The sequence below is a fragment of the Oncorhynchus tshawytscha genome, unplaced genomic scaffold (assembly GCF_018296145.1).
Source record: "Oncorhynchus tshawytscha isolate Ot180627B unplaced genomic scaffold, Otsh_v2.0 Un_contig_8379_pilon_pilon, whole genome shotgun sequence".
Lineage (NCBI taxonomy): Eukaryota > Metazoa > Chordata > Actinopteri > Salmoniformes > Salmonidae > Oncorhynchus > Oncorhynchus tshawytscha.
Window position 1 is genome coordinate 23,123 of NW_024607530.1, and position 6,000 is coordinate 29,122.

General features: G+C 42.5%; 13 non-coding genes and 3 pseudogenes across 13 annotated transcripts; all 16 read right to left on the reverse strand.

Annotated features, from left to right (window-relative positions):
- Positions 1-97: 97 nt before the first annotated feature.
- Positions 98-216, reverse strand: LOC121842652. Its single transcript, XR_006081214.1, has one exon. It is a non-coding gene; the product is annotated as a 5S ribosomal RNA (ribosomal RNA).
- Positions 217-473: 257 nt separating this feature from the next.
- Positions 474-592, reverse strand: LOC121842653. The gene has a single exon (XR_006081215.1). It is a non-coding gene; the product is annotated as a 5S ribosomal RNA (ribosomal RNA).
- A 260-nt stretch (positions 593-852) lies between these two features.
- On the reverse strand, positions 853-970 carry LOC121842627 (annotated as a pseudogene).
- A 244-nt stretch (positions 971-1,214) lies between these two features.
- On the reverse strand, positions 1,215-1,333 carry LOC121842613. Its single transcript, XR_006081188.1, has one exon. It is a non-coding gene; the product is annotated as a 5S ribosomal RNA (ribosomal RNA).
- Positions 1,334-1,611: 278 nt separating this feature from the next.
- LOC121842614 lies at positions 1,612-1,730 on the reverse strand. Its single transcript, XR_006081189.1, has one exon. It is a non-coding gene; the product is annotated as a 5S ribosomal RNA (ribosomal RNA).
- Positions 1,731-1,976: 246 nt separating this feature from the next.
- LOC121842615 lies at positions 1,977-2,095 on the reverse strand. The gene has a single exon (XR_006081190.1). It is a non-coding gene; the product is annotated as a 5S ribosomal RNA (ribosomal RNA).
- Positions 2,096-2,370: 275 nt separating this feature from the next.
- Positions 2,371-2,489, reverse strand: LOC121842616. The gene has a single exon (XR_006081191.1). It is a non-coding gene; the product is annotated as a 5S ribosomal RNA (ribosomal RNA).
- Positions 2,490-2,735: 246 nt separating this feature from the next.
- LOC121842654 lies at positions 2,736-2,854 on the reverse strand. Its single transcript, XR_006081216.1, has one exon. It is a non-coding gene; the product is annotated as a 5S ribosomal RNA (ribosomal RNA).
- A 260-nt stretch (positions 2,855-3,114) lies between these two features.
- Positions 3,115-3,233, reverse strand: LOC121842655. The gene has a single exon (XR_006081217.1). It is a non-coding gene; the product is annotated as a 5S ribosomal RNA (ribosomal RNA).
- A 577-nt stretch (positions 3,234-3,810) lies between these two features.
- On the reverse strand, positions 3,811-3,929 carry LOC121842656. The gene has a single exon (XR_006081218.1). It is a non-coding gene; the product is annotated as a 5S ribosomal RNA (ribosomal RNA).
- Positions 3,930-4,171: 242 nt separating this feature from the next.
- Positions 4,172-4,290, reverse strand: LOC121842657. Its single transcript, XR_006081219.1, has one exon. It is a non-coding gene; the product is annotated as a 5S ribosomal RNA (ribosomal RNA).
- A 242-nt stretch (positions 4,291-4,532) lies between these two features.
- On the reverse strand, positions 4,533-4,651 carry LOC121842658. The gene has a single exon (XR_006081220.1). It is a non-coding gene; the product is annotated as a 5S ribosomal RNA (ribosomal RNA).
- A 242-nt stretch (positions 4,652-4,893) lies between these two features.
- Positions 4,894-5,012, reverse strand: LOC121842659. Its single transcript, XR_006081221.1, has one exon. It is a non-coding gene; the product is annotated as a 5S ribosomal RNA (ribosomal RNA).
- Positions 5,013-5,258: 246 nt separating this feature from the next.
- LOC121842630 lies at positions 5,259-5,377 on the reverse strand (annotated as a pseudogene).
- Positions 5,378-5,618: 241 nt separating this feature from the next.
- LOC121842660 lies at positions 5,619-5,737 on the reverse strand. The gene has a single exon (XR_006081222.1). It is a non-coding gene; the product is annotated as a 5S ribosomal RNA (ribosomal RNA).
- Positions 5,738-5,896: 159 nt separating this feature from the next.
- On the reverse strand, positions 5,897-6,000 carry LOC121842632 (annotated as a pseudogene; the record flags this gene model as incomplete).

Below are 6,000 nucleotides of genomic sequence, written 5' to 3' on the forward strand. Positions count from 1 at the left end.
ACTAAACTTGCTTACTTATTTCAAAGCAAGGGCACATATTTCAGCCTTGTGGGAAAAAACGGACAAAGAGTTGAAATTCCACAAGGCAGTGACAAAAAGCTTACAGCACCTGGTATTCCCAGGAAGTCTCCCATCCAAGTACTAACCAGGCCCGACCCTGCTTAGCTTCCGAGATCAGACGAGATCAGGCGTACTCAGGCCGGTGTGGTCGTAAGCGAGAAACTATCTCTTGGTGCACTATGTAAAGTGAAAGTGAGTCTGATTAACAGCTGTTGCATTTTCACCATTTAGATAAGCATCTTTGTGTCACTCAAAAAGTGGAAGAAATTGCATATACTGCAGCCATAATTTGTAGCACAGATTGTTGGATGAAATACAAACTAAACTTGCTTACTTATTTCAAAGCAAGGGCACATATTTCAGCCTTGTGGGAAAAACGGACAAAGAGTTGAAATTCCAAGGCAGTGACAAAAAGCTTACAGCACCTGGTATTCCCAGGAAGTCTCCCATCCAAGTACTAACCAGGCCCGACCCTGCTTAGCTTCCGAGATCAGACGAGATCAGGCGTACTCAGGCCGGTGTGGTCGTAAGCGAGAAACTATCTCTTGGTGCACTATGTAAAGTGAAAGTGAGTCTGATTAACAGCTGTTGCATTTTCACCATTTAGATAAGCATCTTTGTGTCACTCAAAAAGTGGAAGAAATTGCATATACTGCAGCCATAATTTGTAGCACAGATTGTTGGATGAAATACAAACTAAACTTGCTTACTTATTTCAAAGCAAGGGCACATATTTCAGCCTTGTGGGAATAAACGGACAAAGAGTTGAAATTCCACAAGGCAGTGACAAAAAGCTTACAGCACCTGGTATTCCCAGGAAGTCTCCCATCCAAGTACTAACCAGGCCCGACCCTGCTTAGCTTCCGAGATCAGACGAGATCAGGCGTACTCAGCCCGTGTGGTCGTAAGCTAGAAATTATCTCTTGGTGCACTATGTAAAGTGAAAGTGAGTCTGATTAACAGCTGTTGCATTTTCACCATTTAGATAAGCATCTTTGTGTCACTCAAAAAGTGGAAGAAATTGCATATACTGCAGCCATAATTTGTAGCACAGATTGTTGGATGAAATACAAACTAAACTTGCTTACTTATTTCAAAGCAAGGGCACATATTTCAGCCTTGTGGGAAAAAACGGACAAAGAGTTGAGTGAAAAAGCTTACATCACCTGGTATTCCCAGGAAGTCTCCCATCCAAGTACTAACCAGGCCCGACCCTGCTTAGCTTCCGAGATCAGACGAGATCAGGCGTACTCAGGCCGGTGTGGTCGTAAGCGAGAAACTATTTCTTGGTGCACTATGTAAAGTGAAAGTGAGTCTGATTAACAGCTGTTGCATTTTCACCATTTAGATAAGCATCTTTGTGTCACTCAAAAAGTGGAAGAAATTGCATATACTGCCATAATTTAATTTAGCACAGATTGTTGGCCTAAATAATTTGCACATATTTAGCACAGATTGTTGGATGAAATACAAACTAAACTTGCTTACTTATTTCAAAGCAAGGGCACATATTTCAGCCTTGTGGGAAAAAACGGACAAAGAGTTGACAAAAGCTTACATCACCTGGTATTCCCAGGAAGTCTCCCATCCAAGTACTAACCAGGCCCGACCCTGCTTAGCTTCCGAGATCAGACGAGATCAGGCGTACTCAGGCCGGTGTGGTCGTAAGCAAGAAACTATTTCTTGGTGCACTATGTAAAGTGAAAGTGAGTCTGATTAACAGCTGTTGCATTTTCACCATTTAGATAAGCATCTTTGTGTCACTCAAAAAGTGGAAGAAATTGCATATACTGCAGCCATAATTTGTAGCACAGATTGTTGGATGAAATACAAACTAAACTTGCTTACTTATTTCAAAGCAAGGGCACATATTTCAGCCTTGTGGGAAAAAACGGACAAAGAGTTGACAGTGAAAAAGCTTACATCACCTGGTATTCCCAGGAAGTCTCCCATCCAAGTACTAACCAGGCCCGACCCTGCTTAGCTTCCGAGATCAGACGAGATCAGGCGTACTCAGGCCGGTGTGGTCGTAAGCGAGAAACTATTTCTTGGTGCACTATGTAAAGTGAAAGTGAGTCTGATTAACAGCTGTTGCATTTTCACCATTTAGATAAGCATCTTTGTGTCACTCAAAAAGTGGAAGAAATTGCATATACTGCAGCCATAATTTGTAGCACAGATTGTTGGATGAAATACAAACTAAACTTGCTTACTTATTTCAAAGCAAGGGCACATATTTCAGCCTTGTGGGAATAAACGGACAAAGAGTAAACGGACAAAGAGTTGAAATTCCACAAGGCAGTGACAAAAAGCTTACATCACCTGGTATTCCCAGGAAGTCTCCCATCCAAGTACTAACCAGGCCCGACCCTGCTTAGCTTCCGAGATCAGACGAGATCAGGCGTACTCAGGCCGGTGTGGTCGTAAGCGAGAAACTATTTCTTGGTGCACTATGTAAAGTGAAAGTGAGTCTGATTAACAGCTGTTGCATTTTCACCATTTAGATAAGCATCTTTGTGTCACTCAAAAAGTGGAAGAAATTGCATATACTGCAGCCATAATTTGTAGCACAGATTGTTGGATGAAATACAAACTAAACTTGCTTACTTATTTCAAAGCAAGGGCACATAAAAAAAACGGACAAAGAGTTGAAATTCCACAAGGCAGTGACAAAAAGCTTACAGCACCTGGTATTCCCAGGAAGTCTCCCATCCAAGTACTAACCAGGCCCGACCCTGCTTAGCTTCCGAGATCAGACGAGATCAGGCGTACTCAGGCCGGTGTGGTCGTAAGCGAGAAACTATCTCTTGGTGCACTATGTAAAGTGAAAGTGAGTCTGATTAACAGCTGTTGCATTTTCACCATTTAGATAAGCATCTTTGTGTCACTCAAAAAGTGGAAGAAATTGCATATACTGCAGCCATAATTTGTAGCACAGATTGTTGGATGAAATACAAACTAAACTTGCTTACTTATTTCAAAGCAAGGGCACATATTTCAGCCTTGTGGGAATAAACGGACAAAGAGTTGAAATTCCACAAGGCAGTGACAAAAAGCTTACAGCACCTGGTATTCCCAGGAAGTCTCCCATCCAAGTACTAACCAGGCCCGACCCTGCTTAGCTTCCGAGATCAGACGAGATCAGGCGTACTCAGGCCGGTGTGGTCGTAAGCGAGAAACTATCTCTTGGTGCACTATGTAAAGTGAAAGTGAGTCTGATTAACAGCTGTTGCATTTTCACCATTTAGATAAGCATCTTTGTGTCACTCAAAAAGTGGAAGAAATTGCATATACTGCAGCCATAATTTGTAGCACAGATTGTTGGATGAAGAAGTCTCCCATCCAAGTACTAACCAGGCCCGACCCTGCTTAGCTTCCGAGATCAGACGAGATCAGGCGTACTCAGGCCGGTGTGGTCGTAAGCGAGAAATTATCTCTTGGTGCACTATGTAAAATGAAAGTGAGTCTGATTAACAGCTGTTGCATTTTCACCATTTAGATAAGCATCTTTGTGTCACTCAAAAAGTGGAAGAAATTGCATATACTGCAGCCATAATTTGTAGCACAGATTGTTGGATGAAATACAAACTAAACTTGCTTACTTATTTCAAAGCAAGGGCACATATTTCAGCCTTGTGGGAATAAACGGACAAAGAGTTGAAAGATTGTTGGATGAAATACAAACTAAACTTGCTTACTTATTTCAAAGCAAACGGACAAAGAGTTGAAATTCCACAAGGCAGTGACAAAAGCTTACAGCACCTGGTATTCCCAGGAAGTCTCCCATCCAAGTACTAACCAGGCCCGACCCTGCTTAGCTTCCGAGATCAGACGAGATCAGGCGTACTCAGGCCGGTGTGGTCGTAAGCGAGAAACTATTTCTTGGTGCACTATGTAAAGTGAAAGTGAGTCTGATTAACAGCTGTTGCATTTTCACCATTTAGATAAGCATCTTTGTGTCACTCAAAAAGTGGAAGAAATTGCATATACTGCAGCCATAATTTGTAGCACAGATTGTTGGATGAAATACAAACTAAACTTGCTTACTTATTTCAAAGCAAGGGCACATATTTCAGCCTTGTGGGAATAAACGGACAAAGAGTTGACAAAAAGCTTACAGCACCTGGTATTCCCAGGAAGTCTCCCATCCAAGTACTAACCAGGCCCGACCCTGCTTAGCTTCCGAGATCAGACGAGATCAGGCGTACTCAGGCCGGTGTGGTCGTAAGCGAGAAACTACCTCTTGGTGCACTATGTAAAGTGAAAGTGAGTCTGATTAACAGCTGTTGCATTTTCACCATTTAGATAAGCATCTTTGTGTCACTCAAAAAGTGGAAGAAATTGCATATACTGCAGCCATAATTTGTAGCACAGATTGTTGGATGAAATACAAACTAAACTTGCTTACTTATTTCAAAGCAAGGGCACATATTTCAGCCTTGTGGGAAAAGTTGGACAAAGAGTTGACAAAAAGCTTACAGCACCTGGTATTCCCAGGAAGTCTCCCATCCAAGTACTAACCAGGCCCGACCCTGCTTAGCTTCCGAGATCAGACGAGATCAGGCGTACTCAGGCCGGTGTGGTCGTAAGCGAGAAACTATGTCTTGGTGCACTATGTAAAGTGAAAGTGAGTCTGATTAACAGCTGTTGCATTTTCACCATTTAGATAAGCATCTTTGTGTCACTCAAAAAGTGGAAGAAATTGCATATACTGCAGCCATAATTTGTAGCACAGATTGTTGGATGAAATACAAACTAAACTTGCTTACTTATTTCAAAGCAAGGGCACATATTTCAGCCTTGTGGGAATAAACGGACAAAGAGTTGACAAAAAGCTTACAGCACCTGGTATTCCCAGGAAGTCTCCCATCCAAGTACTAACCAGGCCCGACCCTGCTTAGCTTCCGAGATCAGACGAGATCAGGCGTACTCAGGCCGGTGTGGTCGTAAGCGAGAAACTATCTCTTGGTGCACTATGTAAAGTGAAAGTGAGTCTGATTAACAGCTGTTGCATTTTCACCATTTAGATAAGCATCTTTGTGTCACTCAAAAAGTGGAAGAAATTGCATATACTGCAGCCATAATTTGTAGCACAGATTGTTGGATGAAATACAAACTAAACTTGCTTACTTATTTCAAAGCAAGGGCACATATTTCAGCCTTGTGGGAATAAACGGACAAAGAGTTGACAAAAGCAGTGACAAAAGCACCTGGTATTCCCAGGAAGTCTCCCATCCAAGTACTAACCAGGCCCGACCCTGCTTAGCTTCCGAGATCAGACGAGATCAGGCGTACTCAGGCCGGTGTGGTCGTAAGCGAGAAACTATGTCTTGGTGCACTATGTAAAGTGAAAGTGAGTCTGATTAACAGCTGTTGCATTTTCACCATTTAGATAAGCATCTTTGTGTCACTCAAAAAGTGGAAGAAATTGCATATACTGCAGCCATAATTTGTAGCACAGATTGTTGGATGAAATACAAACTAAACTTGCTTACTTATTTCAAAGCAAGGGCACATATTTCAGCCTTGTGGGAAAAACGGACAAAGAGTTGACAAAAAGCTTACAGCACCTGGTATTCCCAGGAAGTCTCCCATCCAAGTACTAACCAGGCCCGACCCTGCTTAGCTTCCGAGATCAGACGAGATCAGGCGTACTCAGGCCGGTGTGGTCGTAAGCGAGAAACTATCTCTTGGTGCACTATGTAAAGTGAAAGTGAGTCTGATTAACAGCTGTTGCATTTTCACCATTTAGATAAGCATCTTTGTGTCACTCAAAAAGTGGAAGAAATTGCATATATCAGCCTTGTGGGAAAAAACGGACAAAGAGTTGACAAAAAGCTTACATCACCTGGTATTCCCAGGAAGTCTCCCATCCAAGTACTAACCAGGCCCGACCCTGCTTAGCTTCCGAGATCAGACGAGATCAGGCGTACTCAGGCC